The sequence below is a fragment of the Suncus etruscus genome, chromosome 20 (assembly GCF_024139225.1).
Source record: "Suncus etruscus isolate mSunEtr1 chromosome 20, mSunEtr1.pri.cur, whole genome shotgun sequence".
NCBI lineage: Eukaryota > Metazoa > Chordata > Mammalia > Eulipotyphla > Soricidae > Suncus > Suncus etruscus.
The window spans coordinates 42,855,165-42,872,981 of record NC_064867.1 but is presented as its reverse complement, the minus strand read 5'-3'; positions in this window follow the sequence as shown (position 1 = coordinate 42,872,981).

Sequence of the window (17,817 nt, the reverse complement as noted above, 5' to 3'; positions counted from 1 at the left end):
TGCTATGTTTATGCAAAAGAACAAGCAGAAATTATTCAGCAGTCTGGCAAGGTTCAAGGTGGAGAGAAAAACCAATGCAATTAAATGCATTTTAGTGGGCTTAACTTAAAGCCCTCTTGTCTTGGGTAACCTATGTGGAAGAGGATGTAACTTAACCTGAATAGGAGAAGTAAAAAGAAGTGAACTCATTTGCGTTTTTTAGAGTACCATTTACTGCTCCCGAGCCTGATAAGTTTAAGTAATATTCCCTTGTCTAATTTGTCTAATTTGTCTGATTATTTTCATATTGATAAACTGCAAAGCCCAACCTGTCAATTGCTCTTAATAATTAAGGCAGTGTGAGCTAGGGCCTACAGTCTCTTGCCAGCTTGAAGAAGTTACAGAAGATGGACCATTGCCCACTCTCCCTTTTAATGACTATCCTAAAGTCATAAAATCTTTAGGGAATATATGTAACAAGAAGGTCATCAGGAAAGCGTCTGGGGGAATAAGGGCAAAGAAGGGTCACAGGAATTCAACGATCTAAGGCACTGACATCAAGTGGAAATTATATTACGCCTATCTATCCCAGAGGTTGAGGCAAGTAGCAAGAATTAACTAGACACTGACATTTAAAGAGGATGGGTGGTATCAGGAAAGGAGGAGAGCAAAGATTGTGCCTTCTCCTAGAAATGTTAAGAGTAAAAGAATTGGGGCCGGGCGGTGGTGCTAGAGGTAAGGTGCCTGCCTTGCCTGCACTAGCCTTGGACGGACCACGGTTCAATCCCCCAGCGTCCCATATGGTCCCCCAAGCCAGGAGCAACTTCTGAGCGCATAGCCAGGAGTAACCCCTGAGCATCACCGGGTGTGACCCAAAAACAAAACAAAACAAAAAAAAGAGTAAAAGAATTGACACCAGGTGTAGGAGGCCATTCTCTTGGATCCAGAGCAGGAAATCACCCCAGACTAACAACTCTTTTAAGTTATGAAACCTCCTCTCTCTTCGAGGTGCAGAATTATAAGGACCCCCTGCACATTCAACTGACTCAACTTCCAGAACCAAGGCAGAAGGATGGTACATCATCCTGATGTACCAGCTGACAGTGATAACTGCAGGATGGTTGGTGAAAATGAATACCTGGGTCCGGGAAGGTGGCGCTAGAGGTAAGGTGCCTGCCTTGCAAGCGCTAGCGCTAGCGTAGGACGGACCACGGTTCGATCCCCCGGCGTCCCATATGGTCCCCCCAAGCCAGGGGCGATTTCTGAGCGCATAGCCAGGAGTAACCCCTGAGCGTTAAAGGGTGTGGCCCAAAAACCAAAAAAAAAAAAGAAAAGAAAAAAGAAAATGAATACCTGATTTATTTATGGATTATACCTGGACAATAAGCCAGACTGGGATAGAGGGTTTGTGAGTCAAACTGTCACCCCTGGGATCTCTCTCCTAAACTTTCATTTCTGCGATTTGTGAATTGTGCCTTTGCTTAGAGATAACAGCATTTTGTGTTTTAGTTGCTTAAAAAGTTAACTGCTGTTGTCTGATGTTAACCCCTAGACTCTTGAAACTCTTGAAACTAGAAAAGGGGGTTGTTAGATCCAAGACCCTGAAACTCTAAGTTGTCTCAATGAGCAACAAGCCTGAAGTTGCCTAACGTTTCCTCAGACTTTGAAGCTATAACTCACTTTAATGAGCATCAAGTCTGTAGTTGTTTGAAAGTTTACTCACCTCTTCCCCCTCTCTTCTCAGATACTGCTCTCCATCACATTCCCAAGCCAAATTCTGAGAAATTGAAATGTCAGCGTGTACTGTAGAGTGGTCAAGGCCTCCTTGTATGTAGGCCTCTCTGTTTTTCAGCCCAAATGATATCAGACCAGGTAAGGAGGATGGGGCAAAAGTTAGGACATCTGTGAGATGGGAGATACCTGTGTAAGGGATGGATGCAGGAAATGAAAATGAAAATTGAACCCATCATGTATACTATGGAAGTTAAACTGTTTGTATTAACCAATGAAATGCTCAGCCTGCTAAAGCCTATATAAATTGCCTGCTAGTTTCATGCAGCGCTTTTGTCTTTCATGAGACTGGGCTCAGCTGTAGCTGAATAAACTCCCTTTTGCATTTCACATTATCAGAGGTGGTTTTTGACTCTCAGCATCGATGGGGTAACCTGCTCGAACCCTAACAACACGAATCCCACCACCATTGTTATCTTTCCTTCACCAGTATCCCCAGTTACCCACCCACCACCATAGTCTGTCTCGAGGCAAGCACAAACAAATTTACTTCATATTGCTTATTACAACGCAAAGGCAACTAGAATGATCAAATCTTAGATCAACACAGATCAATTTGAAACAATTGTTCTGTCTCTCCATGGGATTACTAAATTCAGTGTCTAAGGATTTACTGGGCTGTGGTTTGGTACTTGTTGAGCCTTTTTTTACCACTAGTTAGGCTGATGGGGTACAATGATACTAGGGCTGACACTACAGGGTATTAAGGTGACACATGGCTGCTTGCTGCCATGTAGTATGAATCTAAAAAAAATTAGATGACTTGGAAATTTGACAAGGCCAAGTCAGAGAGCTGGGCCCTTTCTGTCAGCGTGTCATGGGTGGTTTTGGGCTATTGCTGTTCAAGCAGAATGGGGAATCTGTCTCCCTCTTCTGAGAACCTAGTCTGCCCTCTTGGCTGGTACATTTTATGTCCTTTCTTGACTCAAGTTGAGGTTCTTTGGGTATTGATTGTCACTCCAGCTATGCGATCCTGGAAAAGTTTCTTCACCTCTCTGAGTCTTGGTTTCTCACTTGTAAATTGGGAAAATTAATAGTTACTTCAGAGGATTTTTTTGCGAAACGGTATTTATCAAGCATTTATTACAGAGCCTGTTTCATATTAAGTATCTAATAAATGAAAGCTATTTTTACTGCCTGTTAATTGTTATAGAAGAGGATGACAGTTATATTACCCCATATGCTGTGTATGGAAAGAAACCCTTCAAAACTGATATAGAGCTTAATTTGCTGCTAGGACAGATGTCTAAGTCACAGTAAAAAATCATCTATGGCTACTTAGCTCTCTTCCCAGCTTTTTCTTCCCCAGGACCTGGATGGTATCCAGATGAGGGCTGAATAAAACCAGGCAATTTCTTAACATTGGTAGGATTCATGAATGTGAACTGAGAGGTGAAACGAACCCCACTTTACAAATATAAAATATTCGTCAGGCAGAACTGAGTCCTCAATGGCATGAATCACTGAGGAGAGGATGCAATTGAGAAAATGTATCATACTTTCAATTTATGATTAATAAGCTCAAAGCCAAGAAGAAAAAGTGGTTTGTTCTGGCTACTGTTCATGCTTGGAAAATTACCTTTGTCTGTAAAAGCAGTAGACTGTATTCTATTTTTTGTTCCCCAAAGAACATTCTGTATAGAAGTAGTGTCTTGTGAATTGATGTTTGGTGATGCTGAAAAATATTATATGCTTATTTTGAGGACCATTAGGTAAAATGTGAATAGCAAACAATCATATTATTTTATTGATGTGATCAGTTAGGATGAGGTTATGTAGGATTTAAACTTTTGGGGGTGCTGGTGGAGAGATAGTACAGTGGGTAGGATGTTTGCTCTGCATAAGGCAGACTCAGATTCAATCCCTGGAACTCATATGGTCTCTGAACCCACTAGGAATAGTCTGAGCACAAGGCCAGGAGCAAGCCCTGAGTACTGTCAGGTGCAGCCCCCAAATAACAACAACAAGCCAAAACTTATTTTGGGGGTGGGTGGGCCAGGGGTTGGGGCCATACACAGCAGCTCAGGGCTTGTTCCCACTCCGCACAGGCATTATTCATGCTGGAGCGTGGAGGACCATGTGGTGCCAGGGATGGGATTGGAGTTGTTCCCAAGCGAAGAGGATGCCTTAAGCTCCTCTGCTATCTCTCCAGCCCCTTAGATTCAACTTGGTTTTGTTTGGGGGGCTACATCTGACTGTGCTCAAGGTTTATTCTTGTCTCTGCACTGGAGCCACTTCTAGTGGGGCTGTGGAACCAAAACTGTGGCACCAGGATTGAACCTGGAGTGGCCAAATGCAAAACAAGCATTTAAGCCACTGTACTTTCTCTCAGGCTCTTTAAACTCATTTTTTAAAGGCTGTATTTATTCAGTAAGAAATTTTAAAGATGATATGTATGCAGAAATGGTAAATATTGTAAAAATGGTAAAATTGGAATATTGATATGTTAGGCATAATAGTAACCCTCAAAATATGAATAGTAGAATATCCATGCTCTAATCCTCAGAATCTCTCTCTCTCTCTCTCTTTTTGGTTTTCGGGTCACAACCTACCGCGCTCAGGGGTTCCTCCTGGCTCTATGCTCAGAAATCGCTCCTGGCAGGCTCTGGGGACCATCTGGGATGCTGGGGTTCAAACCACGGTCCTTCTGCATCTAAGGCAAACGCCTTACCACTGTGCTATCTCTTCGGGCCCAAGAATCTCTTAATATGTTATTTCTATAGCAACTAAGACTTTATAGATGCTATTATAAAGACTTCTGTGATAAGATTTCTGGATTATTCAGATGGACTCAGGGAAACAAATAGCAACCTTATAAGAGAGAAGCAGGATGGATAGAGTCATAGAATACAGTGCAATGATAGGAACAGTGACTGGAGAGAGACAGCTATAGGCCAAAAACTCTGAAGTCTCTTCACTCAGTGAGTGAGATGGAGCTGTCTCCACTGGAGCTTCCAGAAGGAAGCAGCCCATCTGATAGAACCCTGATGTTTGTCCTTTTAAGTCTGGGCTTAGACTTTAAGAAAATCAGTTTGTGTTAAGTCACAAAGCTTATAGTGAAATTCTTTCTCTTTCTTTCTTTCTTTCTTTCTTTCTTTCTTTCTTTCTTTCTTTCTTTCTTTCTTTCTTTCTTTCTTTCTTTCTTTCTTTTTTCTTCTTTTTCTTTTTCTTTCTTTCTTTCTTTCTTTCTTTCTTTCTTTCTTTCTTTCTTTCTTTCTTTCTTTCTTTCTTTCTTTCTTTCTTTCTTTCTTTCTTTCTTTCTTTCTTTCTTTCTTTCTTTCTTTCTTTCTCTTTCTTTTCTTTCTTCTTTCATCTTTCTTTATCTCCCTTTTCTTCCCTCCCCTCCCTCCCTCCCTTTACCTCCCCCTCTCCCTTCCTCCCTTCCTTCCTTCCTTCCTGCTTCCTTCCTTCCTGCCTTCCTTCCTTCCTTCCTTCCTTCCTTCCTTCCTTCCTTCCTTCCTTCCTTCCTTCCTTCCTTCCTTCCTTCCTTCCTGCCTGCCTGCCTGCCTGCCTGCCTGCCTGCCTGCCTTCCTTCCTTCCTTCCTTCCTTCCTTCCTTCCTTCCTTCCTTCCTGCCTGCCTGCCTGCCTGCCTGCCTGCCTGCCTGCCTTCCTTCCTTCCTTCCTTCCTTCCTGCCTGCCTTCCTGCCTGCCTGCCTGCCTGCCTTCCTTCCTTCTTCCTTCCTTCCTTCCTTCCTTCCTTCCTTCCTTCCTTCCTTCCTTCCTTCCTTCCTTCCTTCCTTCACTCCCTCCCTCCCCTCCCTCCCTCCCTCCCTCCTCCCTCCCTTCCTTCCTTCCTCCCTCCCTCCCTTCCCACTGTACAATCTGTCTGTCCTCATAGTAGTTTCTCACAACAGCCACAGACAATGAACACATGGGGTGTTAAGTATGAAACGTGATTGATTCTGCAAGGCCAGCAATTCCCCTGAGTGTAGCAAAGGCATGCTGTCTGATGCTTCCCTGAGTCACTTACCCCCACCTACCTGGAAGGGGCCCACGCCTGCTCACAGGAGCACACTGACCAAGGAGAAACAGGGTTCTCTACTTAATCCAGTGCTGAGCCCTTAGATCCCAGGACAGGTTCTGACTCATAGGAATAGTGTTATCTGGTTCAACCTGCTCATTTTACAGATGAAGAAACTGAGGGTCAGAGACTATGGGTAACAAGTAAAATCCCTTGTGACGATTTTGATTGGTGTTACTAAGGCAGTGGAGGAAACAGTCATGTGGAGGAGTGGCTGGTTCTCACACCAGGGTGGGTCGTGCAGAGAAGGGCTGGGGTGTCCACCTTTGGGTGGGGTCATGGGGTCAAGAGTGGACCTTGCCACCCTTTGATTATTTTCTCTGGCTGTGTGTCTTTTTCCCTGCTTCCTTCGACATCTCTTTATCAAGGTCTTAATAGCTACCTTGTCAAAACACAAGTTTAGCAAATAGTTGAAAGAGCAATATGCTTGGAAGAAAGGTTCCTTCACTTCTTTCTTATTCTGTCCTCAGCGTGGCCTGCTTCTATTTTCTTTTCAGAAAAGATACATTTCTACTGTCATTAACACATGAAACGTGGGATGTTTCTTTTTCATATTTCCATATCTAAGAGTCAAAAGTGGCCTTTGTAGACTGGACATTACCGAATAAAGCCCGGTATCTTAATTTTGAGCTGAACGAATAAACAAAATGCTCTTCTTGTAAAAGTCACACGTTTTCTTTTAGCTTTCATTAATATTTTTCTATATTATAAACTGTGATTTACCAAGTTGTTTATAAAACAGTTGTTTTAGACATTAAAATGTTCCAACACGCTAAATGTTCTTAGGTCATTTTCCTGTTGAAAACCCCACACATCATTATGTTGTCAGTTAATGGTTGTGTAGAAGTTAAGAAGTTGAAGATTGTAGGGTAGAAACTTAACATCTGAAGAACCAACATATTTAAACATTTACTAGAGAGAATAACTTTAGGTTGAGTTTATTAGGGAATCATAGCAGAGAAAATAAATTTTTATGATGTGCCACAGAACTGGGAATCCTGCTAAAGAATAATAGCACTAATATTCCATGTTACTCTTGTATTGCTGGAGTGACTTGATTGAAAGACTGAATTTTATTTATTTGGTTTTGGGGCCACATCTTGATGTGCTCAGGGTTTATAGAGGGACCATATATATGTGTGCATTAAAACCAGTCCTGCCATATGCTAGGCCACTATCTCTATGGCCCAAGACCAAATATATAAAAGGCCATAGAATCACAGACTTAGGAAAATCATATTCAAAGACAAAAAAAATTGTGAGTAGGGCCCGGAGAGATAGCATGGATTTAGGGTATTTGCCTTGCATGCAGAAAGACGGTGGTTCAAATCCCGGCATCCCATATGGTCCCCCGAGCCTGCCAGGAGCAATTTCTGAGCATAGAGCCAGGAGGAACCCTGTAGCGCTGCTGGGTGTGACGCAAAATCCAAAAAAAAAAAAAAATTGTGAGTAAGAGAAACTTACACACATATAGATGAATGGAGCTATACTCCTGAAATTCCACAAAATTATAAATAAATAAGTTGACCAAATATTTTCCAAATACTGCATATCTGGGCAAGAGTACAGAAGGTAATGTATTTGCCTTGCATGTGTCTGATTGGGATTTAATCCCTGGCATCATATGGTATCTTAAACCCCATCATCTGTAATCCTTGAGCACAAAGTCAGGAGTAAGTCCTGAGCACAGCTCACCAAAAGTATATATATATATATATATATATATATATATATATATATATATATATATATTTCTTTTTATATGGGTATATAACATTTAAAATATTATTAATAATATGGGCCCGGAGAGATAGCACAGTGGCGTTTGCCTTGCAAGCAGCCGATCCAGGACCAAAGGTGGTTGGTTCGAATCCCGGTGTCCCATATGGTCCCCCGTACCTGCCAGGAGCTATTTCTGAGCAGACAGCCAGGAGTAACCCCTGAGCACCGCCGGGTATGGCCCAAAAACCAAAAAAAAAATATTATTAATAATTCTGGGCTAATACATTTTAAAATTCACTTGAAGTAGGTAAGTTCTAGAAATGTAAAATCTAGTGAGGAGATTTAAAAATATTCAAGGGGAAATGTGAATAGGTCTATAAAAGTATAAAAGTGTATTTTATTCTAAGAAAAGGAAATTGGTTTTAGGTTAAAAACTATCATAATGTAGATACTGCTTAAGAGTTTGTATTAACAAAGAAGATATTATATTAAAAGTGCCTGTGGGCAGGAGAGATAGCATGAAGGTAAGGCGTTTGCCTTGCATGCAGAAGGATGGTAGTTTGAATCCCAGCATCTCATATGGTCCCCCGAGCCTGCCAGGAGCGATTTCTGAGCGTAGAGCCAGGAGGAACCCCTGAATGCTGCTGGATGTGATCCCCCCCAAAAAAAAACAACAACAAAAAATAAAAGTGCCTATGGATATAAAATTAAATCTGCTCAGACATAGGACATTAAATAAAAATGAATTGAAAGTGTAAAATATCCTTAGAATGCTAGGAGTAAACAAACCTTTCCAAATCTAGTAGAAGGCAACTAGAATTAATATCATACTTAGTGTCAAGTTCTGATAAGTGTTTTTCATTTTATTTATTAAATTAAATTTTAATTTATTCATTTTTTTAAAAATATTTATTTTATTTTTGGGGGCCACACCTGGCAGTGCTCAGGGTTGCTCCTAGCTCTGCCCTCAGAAATTGCTCCTGGCAGGCTTGGGTGGACCACATGGGATGCTAGGGATTAAACCCAGGTCAGCTGTATGCAAGGCAAATGCCCTACCTGCTATGCTATTGCTCTGGCTCCTATAAAAATTTTTAAATCTAATTAAAGAACCGTGTTTTACAAAGTTATTGATAGTTGAGTTTTAGGCATGTAATAGTTCAACAACAATCCCACCATCAGTGTCATTTTCCATTACAAGTCCTCCAATACTCTATTTTACCCCATTCTTTTTTTTTTTAAATTAATATCTTTATTGAAACATCTTGATTACAAATATGATTGTTGTTGGGTTTCAGTCACGTAAAGAACACCCCCCTCCACCGGTGCAACATTCCCATCCTCCATCTTCTGCTTGCCATATTGGCCCAGGGGTCACTCCTGGCTCTGCACTCAGAAATTGCCTCTGGCAGGCTGGGGGACCATACGGGATGCTGAGAATTCAACTGGGTCCTTCCCCGATTGGCTGCATGCAAGGCAAATGCCCTACCACTGTGCTATCTCTCCAGCCCCATCAATACCATTTTTTTGAAGAGTTATTTAGTCCATTTCATGTTCTCAACTCCTTTATCAAAAATTAAGTGTCCAGGGTCCGGGCGGTGGCGCTCGAGGTAAGGTGCCTGCCTTACCTGCGCTAGCCTAGGAGACGGACCGCGGTTCGATCCCCCGGCGTCCCATATGGTCCCCCAAGCCAGGAGCGACTTCTGAGCGCATAGCCAGGAGTAACCCCTGAGCGTCACCGGGTGTGGCCCAAAAACCAAAAAAAAAAAAAAAAAAAAAAAAATTAAGTGTCCATATGTAAGAGATTATGTTGTTGGATATTCAATTTTGACCCACTGATCAGAAAGCCTACCTTTTTTCCAGTACCGTACAGTTACAATCATTATTGCTTTATTATGGAATTTCAAATTAGGTAATGAAATACCGCCACATATCTTATTTTTCGGTCTGACTTTGGCTATTTATGGTCTCCTCTGATTCCATACAAACGTTATTATTGATTTTTCTAGGTCCTTGAAGAATGTCATCTAAATTGGAATGGGGATTGCATTGAATATATAATATAGATAGGATAGTCATTTTAACAATATTCATTAGAAGCATTTTGTTAGACTTCGTATCACTTGATAAATATAATTTTTGTCTGTTGCTGACTGGAAAAAGATTTATGGAAAAAAAGAAGCATTTTGTCTTTTATTTTATTTTAAAATAATTTTTTAACTAAATAGCCACGAGATACAGTTACAAAGCTGTTAATGATTGAGTTCAGCTGTACCACGCCCAACACTCATCAATTCACTGATGCACAATTCCTGCCAGCGATATGATCAGTTTTCTTCCTGCTCCTGCCCTCTCATCTGCCCACTGTATACCTCTGTGGCAGACATTTTTCTTTTCTTTTCTTTCCTCTCTCTTTTCCTTTATTCTTTTTATGCACTGTAGTTTTCAACATTGTTACTGAAGGGGTACCATGTACCTTTACCTTCTTACTAACTTACTCCCTGTTCTTTGTGGCAAGTTTCCAACCATGGACTAGTCCTTCTGGTCCTCTATTATCTTTCAGTATTATTATTATTATTATTATTATTATTATTATTATTATTATTATTATTTGGTTTTTGGGCCACACCCGGCGATGCTCAGGGGTCACTCCTGGCTGTCTGCTCAGAAATAGCTCCAGGCAGGCAGGGGGACCATATGGGACACCGGGATTTGAACCAACCACCTTAGGTCCTAGATTGGCTGCTTGCAAGGCAAACACCGCTGTGCTATCTCTCCGGGTCCTATCTTTCAGTATTATTAGCATACTATTTTTTAATATCATATAGATGAATGCTATCATTTTTTTTTTTTGGTTTTTGGGCCACACCCTGTGACGCTCAGGGGTTACTCCTGGCTATGCGCTCAGAAGTTGCTCCTGGCTTCTTGGGGGACCATATGGGACGCCGGGGGATCGAACCGCGGTCCGTCCTAGGCTAGCGCAGGCAAGGCAGGCACCTTACCTCCAGCGCCACCGCCCGGCCCCGAATGCTATCATTTTTTAAATATGGTGTTTGGATCACACTTGGCAGTACTCAGGGGGTACACTTGGCTCTGCACTCAGAAATTACTCCTGGCAGGCTCAGGGATGATATGAAATGCCAGGAATCAAACCTGGGTTGGCCACATGCAAGGCAAGTGCCCTACCCATTGTGTTATTGCTACGACCCCTGAGTGCTATCATTTTATGTCAATCCATCTCCCTCTGGACTCTTTTCACTCAGCATAATACTCTCACAGTCATCACAAGATAAGAAAATTTCATGACTTCAACTTTCCTAGATCCTTCCCAGGTTGGCTGCATTCAAGGAAAATGCCCTACCGCTGGGCTATCTCTCTGGTCCCGGAGAGGGCTATTTCTTAATAATCAAGGCAAATATACTTTAGGAAGAAATCACACTGTAAAATATTTATACAACCAACTATTGGTTTGGGGGCCACACCAGGTGGAGCTAAGGGGTTACTCCTGGGTCTTTGCTCAGATATTGCTTCCTGGTAGGTTCAGGAACCATATGGGATGCCTGGAATCGAACGTAGGTCTGTCCTGGGTTGGTTTCATGCAATGCAAATGACTTACCACTGTGCTCTGGCCCCATGAAACGCTATATGTCTTTTAAGCACTTTCATTTCAATAGAATTTCAGGAGCAAGTAAAACTGGTGCCACCTTGGCTGTTTAAAGGTATATGATTGGATACTGCTTTTGTTTAGAGACACACTGTTTATGTAGGTGTGATGCCAACAGCTCTTGGAGTTGCCAGGTGTTGACCAAATTAGCAATGATCAGTGTCATGTCATCCTTGGCCACTGAGGTCTAATTCCAGACTGCAGCTGACTCTGGGGGTAGGAACCAGGACTAACAGAGAAGATCAAAGCTTGCAGGAGCAGAGGCTCTGAAATCAGGAAAATCACAAGGCTGCCAACAGTTTCAGAAGAGAAAGTCTACAGTTCAGGTAGGCTGCTGGGGAAGGAAATTAGATATAAGAATCTGGGAGCATGATTTTTTATCAGATATCAGATTTTATCATAGGAGAAAAATGGTCAAGAAGAGACTTGCAACTTCAGTTTCTAAACAGCACCCTAATCCTTTGAGATACCAGCAACTTTTTGCGGCTTCAACCTAAATTGTTCTTATTTTTCTCTCTTGCCACTTTCAAACTATGCACAAATGTAATACTTCGCAGGCAAATGATCCTAGATCTAGAAGCAGGCATTTTTGACAGACAGGTTCTTTAGAATATGAAAGGATGGGAGAGGTTTGAAACTATAAACACCTCATAGTAAAGTCCTATCCAGTTTCTGCCTTCCTGTTGACTCGCAGCCAATCGGAATTTGAAAGTTAGTGGATAAATTCTATCAAATGAGCTGGACTTGAGCATTGTGAATTCAAAAAGCCTCTAGGCTGGGCCCGGAGAGATAGCACAGCGGTGTTTGCCTTGCAAGCAGCCGATCCAGGACCAAAGGTGATTGGTTCAAATCCCGGTGTCCCATATGATCCCCCCCCCTCCCCCCCCCCCCCCCCCCCCCCCCCCGTGCCTGCCAGGAGCTATTTCTGAGCAGACAGCCAGGAGTAACCCCTAAGCACTGCCGGGTGTGGCCCAAAAACCAAAAACCAAACAAACAAAAAGCCTCTAGGCTACAATAGAAACAAAAATGAAATATTCCTATTTATTTATTTTTGATTTTGGGCTACAACTGGTGATGCTCAGGGTTATTCCTGGCTATGTGCTCAGAAAGTGTTCCTGACTTGGGGGACCAGATGGGATGCTGGGTCTATCTGGGTCAGCTGCGTGCAAGACAAACATCCTACCACTGCGCCATCACTCTGGCCCTAATTTTTTTGTCTTGGGGCCATATCCAGGTGTGCTAAGGACTACTCCTGGCTCTGTACTCAGTGATCCACCTGGCAGGGCTTGGGAAACCATATGGACTGCTGGGGATTGGGTGAGCCAAATAGAATATAAGTACACTACTGCTGTATAACTTCTCTGCTGTACTATTTCCTTTGAGATGGTACAAGCCAGTATATTTATGGCTGTCTGGTTTGAAAGAATCAAGAACTAATTATAAATGAACATTTTTTTTCTTTTAAATTCTCTTTCTTCTTCCCTGTTGGGTCACACTTTATTTTACCTAAAACAAAGTTTATCCCTAGTCTCTTTGGATTTGTTTGGTTATGACTTGGTTTCACTCAAAACAAGGATTGTTTTATATGTAAACCTGGGTGAGACAGGCTCAGGATATCTACCCGTCCTTGGGGTTGTCGCTATACTCAATAAAAATGGTAGTTTTGGCAGGCAACAGGATCTCCATTCTAGGTAAACAACAGCCAGACTACAAGTGTTTCACCCTCAGCCTGGTTTGAATTATTTCTTGTGGTGACCCTGATTCAAACTCATTCACTTGGGCTTGGAGATACGGATCGTGGGGTGATTTTACACTTCCCTTTGTTGTTGAGATTTTGGTTACTGAATTCTGCACATGTTCCTGACTGGTGCTTGCACATTTGGCTGTTCAGACTAAGTTTTAGCCCTCACATGTGCTTATTGGGATTGCATGTATGTTGTCTGGTTATCGTGTTGACCAGTTACTGTGCTGTTCATTCGTGCGCTTGCCTGTGTTGCACTTCCTGGCAGTTTCCCCTGTGCATATTTCTGTTTGTTTTAGAGCCAGACGGGCCTGTGTTCAAAGCTTATTCCTGGCTCTGTGCTCAGGAATCATTGCCAGGCCTTATGTGGAGCTGGGGATGAAAATTAGGTTGACCACATGCAAAGCAAGTGTCCTGCCTTTTATACTATTAATCCAGCCCCATTGTATTTTTTTTTGTTTGTTTGTTAGTTTGTTTTTGGATTCTGGGTTACACCGGCAGCAGTGGTCAGGGGTTACTCCTGACTCTGTGCCCAGAAGTCACGCCTGGTAGGCACAGGGGACCATATGGGATGCCGGAATTCAAACCACCATCGTTTATACAAATCTGTCTGTGGCGTGGTTGAGAATTGTGTTGCTGGGGTTCACACAGAAAACAGATGCCAGGCTCCAACAGCAGAGCTGCCAGAATAGCCTTAGCAAGTGTTAGCATTTGGAACTTGTGACTATAAATTTGCAAGGCAGCTGAGCCACATAGCTATCCAGATCCATAAATGAGCATTCTGGGGTTGAAGCTATAGTACAGACTATAGGGTGATTGCTTTGCATGCTGATAACTCGGGTTCAATCTCTGGTCCCTCAAGTACCACCAAGAGTGATTCCTGAGTGCAGAGCCAGGAATAATTCATGAGCATAGTTATGCGATCTAAAAGTGAACAAATACTAAAGAAAAAGTCAGCATTCTATTTTATTTATTTATTTACTTATTTATTTACTGTGATGCTGGGGTTCAAACCAAGACTTCACACCAGGCAAGTGCTGTACCTCACAGGTATATCCCTGGTCATAAGTGGACATTTTTTCTCTTATTTGGGGGTCACACCCAGCAGTGATCAGGGCTTCATTTTTTTTTTTTTTTGTGGTTTTTGGGTCACACCCGGCAGTGCTCAGGGGTTACTCCTGGCTCCATGCTCAGAAATTGCTCCTGGCAGGCACGGGGGACCATATGGGATGCTGGGATTCGAACCGATGACCTCTTGCATGAAAGGCAAACGCCTTACCTCCATGCTATCTCTCCAGCCCCAGGGCTTCATTTTGGCTTTGCGCTCAAGCATCACTCTTGATGGAGCTGGGGGACCATATGGGATGCCAGGGATAGAATCTAGGCCTGCTCCATGCAAGGCAAATGCTATTCCTGTTACACTGTCACTCTAGCCCCGTAAGTGGGCATTAAAATCAGACATTAACTGTTCATCATTTTCTATTTTTCAGGGAATATTAGTCATCTACTTCTGTTGTTATGAAGATTACTTAGACATTTATTCACCCAAACAATATTAATTGAATGCGTATTCTATACCAATCATTATTATAGGCATTAAGACAAATTTCTCTATTAGCTCCCCCTCCTCTTCTTTCTCCCCTCCTTTACTTTCTCCTTCCCCTCTTCTTACTTCTCCTCTGCCTTCTCCTCTTCTCCCTTCCCTTCTCCTCCTCTATCAACTTTCTCTTTTTTTGTTTGTTTGTTTTTGGTTTTTGGGCCACACCCATTTGACGCTCAGAGGTTACTCCAGGCTATATGCTCAGAAATTGCCCTGGCTTGGGGGGACCATATGGGACGCCGGGGGATCCGGGGGATCGAACTGCTGTCCGTCCTATGGTAGCGCTTGCAAGGCAGACACCTTACCTTTAGCGCCACCTTCCCGGCCCCTCAACTTCGTCTTTACCCTTTTCTCCCCACCCTCCTCCTCTCCCTCCTCCCCCTCCTCTTCCTCCTCTTTCTCTTTTTCCCCTCTCCCCCTCCTTCCTCTTTCCTTCCTCCTCTCCCTCCCTCTCATCACCACCCTATGTTAGAAAAAAATTTTCTCTATTAAACAATGGGCACAAAATTTTACATTCTTTTTTTTTTTTTTTTTTTGGTTTTGGGCCACACCCTGCGGTGCTCAGGGGTTACTCCTGGCTGTCTGCTCAGAAATAGCTCCTGGCAGGCACGGGGGACCATATGGGACACTGGGATTCGAACCAACCACCTTTGATCCTGGATTGGCTGCTTGCAAGGCAAACACTGCTGTGCTATCTCTCCGGGCCCACATTCTTTTTTTTTTATTATTATTATTATTATTTATTTATTTATTTATTTATTTGGTTTTTGGGTCACACCCGGCGGCGCTCAGGGGTTACTCCTGGCTTTACACTCAGAAATCACTCCTGGCAGGCTTGGGGGGGGGGCATAGGGGATGCTGGGATTCAAACCACTATCCTTCTGCATGTAAGGCAAAAATGCCTTATCTCCATGCTATCTCTCCAGGCCCTGTTTTTTTTTGTTTTTTTTTTTATCTTTGTATCTGTTAGATTATACCTTATTTTACCCAAAACAAAGATCATCCCTGGTTTCTTGGCATCTGTTTACAACTTGGTTTTACCCCCAAATAGAGATTGTTTTACATGAAAACATGGGCAGGACTGGCTCAGTATAGCCTTAGTCCTCAAACTGGTAGTGGTCTCTGTACTCAATAAAAATAACTGTTCTGGCAGACAACTGGATCTCCAGATGAGATAGAAGATTGCTAGCCTACACGTGTTTCATCCTCAGCATGGTCTGAATCTTTTCATGTGTGACCCTGCTTCAGATTTGTTCGCCTGAGGTTGGAGATACAACACGTGGGTGATTTTTTAAACTTTTAATCAATTTTTTAAAAATAATATATTTATTTAAGCACCTTGATTACAAACATGTTTGTTGTTGGGTTTTAGTTATTTAAAAAAAGACACCCCCTTCACCAGTGCAACCTTCCTACCACCAATGTCCCCCATCTTCCTCCTCCCCCACTCCTTGCCAGAATTCGAGACATTCATTCTATTTCTCTCACTCACTACCACTGTCATGATAGTTGTTAGTGCAGTTTTTTCTTCATCTGAACTCACCACTCTTAGTGGTAGGCTTCATATCATGGTGGTCCTTCTGGTCCTTACCCTATTGTCTCTGGGTGTTATTACAATAATGTCTTTTATTTTTCTTAAATCCCATCGATGATTGAGACTATTCTGTGTCAATCTCTCTCCCTCTGACTCATTTCACTCAGCATAATATTTTCCATGTCCATCCAATGTATAGGAAATTTTCATAACTTCATTTTTCCTGATGGCTGCATACTATTTCATTGTGTATATGTACCACAGTTTCTTTAGCCACTTAATCTGTTGTCAGGCATCTGGATTGTTTCCAGAGTCTGGCTATTGTAAATAGCGCAGCAATGAATATGGATGTGAGGAAGGGATTTTTGTATTGTATTTTTGTGTTCCTAGGATATATACCTAGGAGTGGTATCACTGGATCATATGGGAGCTCAATTTCCAGTTTTTTGGAGGAATCTCCATATTGCTTTCCATAAATGTTTGACTAGACGGCATTCCCACCAGCAGTGAATGAGAATTTCTTTCTCCCCACATCCCTGCCAGCACTGATTGTTCTTGTTCTTTGTGATGTGTGCCAGTCTCTGTGGCATGAGATGGTACCTCATTGTTGTTTTGATTTGCATCTCCCTGATGATTAGTGATGTGGAGTGTTTTTTCATGTGCCTTTTGGTCACTTGTATTTCTTCTTTGAGAAATTGTTCATATTTCTTCTCCCCATTTTTGATGGGGTCAGATTTTTTTTCTTGTTAAGTTGTCAGTAACTTATATATCTTAGATATTAGCCCCTTATCTGATGGGTATTGGGTGAATAGTTTCTCCCATTCTATGGGTGACCACATGGGGGTGACTTTACAGGTATCCAGTGCTGGGTTCAGGGGATTCTGGAGCTATTGTCAGCAGTCCTTGGCTGACTATGTGGGCCAGATAGTTCAGTGCTTGGATCCAGCCACACAAGAATTCCATGAACAGTAAGTCAATATTAAGTGAAAACTCAATGAGCAGCTCAACTATGCTTATCATTTGACTGTAGTTGTTCTCTAGCTTCTGTCATGCCTTGAAAAATAAATTTGTGTGATTGTTGTATCTCTCCACTAGGAAATAAGCTCTGGGGACTGAAAGATGGCTTAATAATCAAGGCTAAATATCTGGCATGCACCACAACCCAGGTTCAAGCCTGTACCTTGGGGCCAGAGAGATAGCATGGAGGTAAGGCGTTTGCCTTGCGTGTGGAAGGTCGGTGGTTCGAATCCCGGCATCCCATATGGTTCCCCGAACCTGCCAGGACTGATTTCTGAGCGTAGAGCCAGGAGGAACCCCTGAGCACTGCCGGGTGTGACCCAAAATCCAAAAAAAAAAGAGAAGAATTTTAAAGTCTAAAGTCTGCAAAAATAGTGGGTATTCTTCCTGGTATTCAAAATTCAAAGTTTCAAAGTTCTGTTCAAATTACATATACAGTAAAATTTAGTCATTAAAGCACTAGCAGAAAGTTTAGCAAGCTCTTTTTTATTTTTTGAAGGAAAAGAGTTAAAAATAATACAGCAAAAACGGCGTGAGAGTGGCAATTGTTGTTTGCATAGTCCCAGCAAAATATGGGGGAAATGGAAAGGAAAAACCTTGGCCTAAATACAAAGAGACCTTACCCCTGAAATTTTCTGGCATAAGACCGACTCTGGGCTCTTATGTCTAACCCCTGAGTCATTCTCTGTGGTCCTGGTAAAAATTTTTTGCCAATTCGCTCGTTGGTGTCAGGTTTCTGTAGTTAAAGAT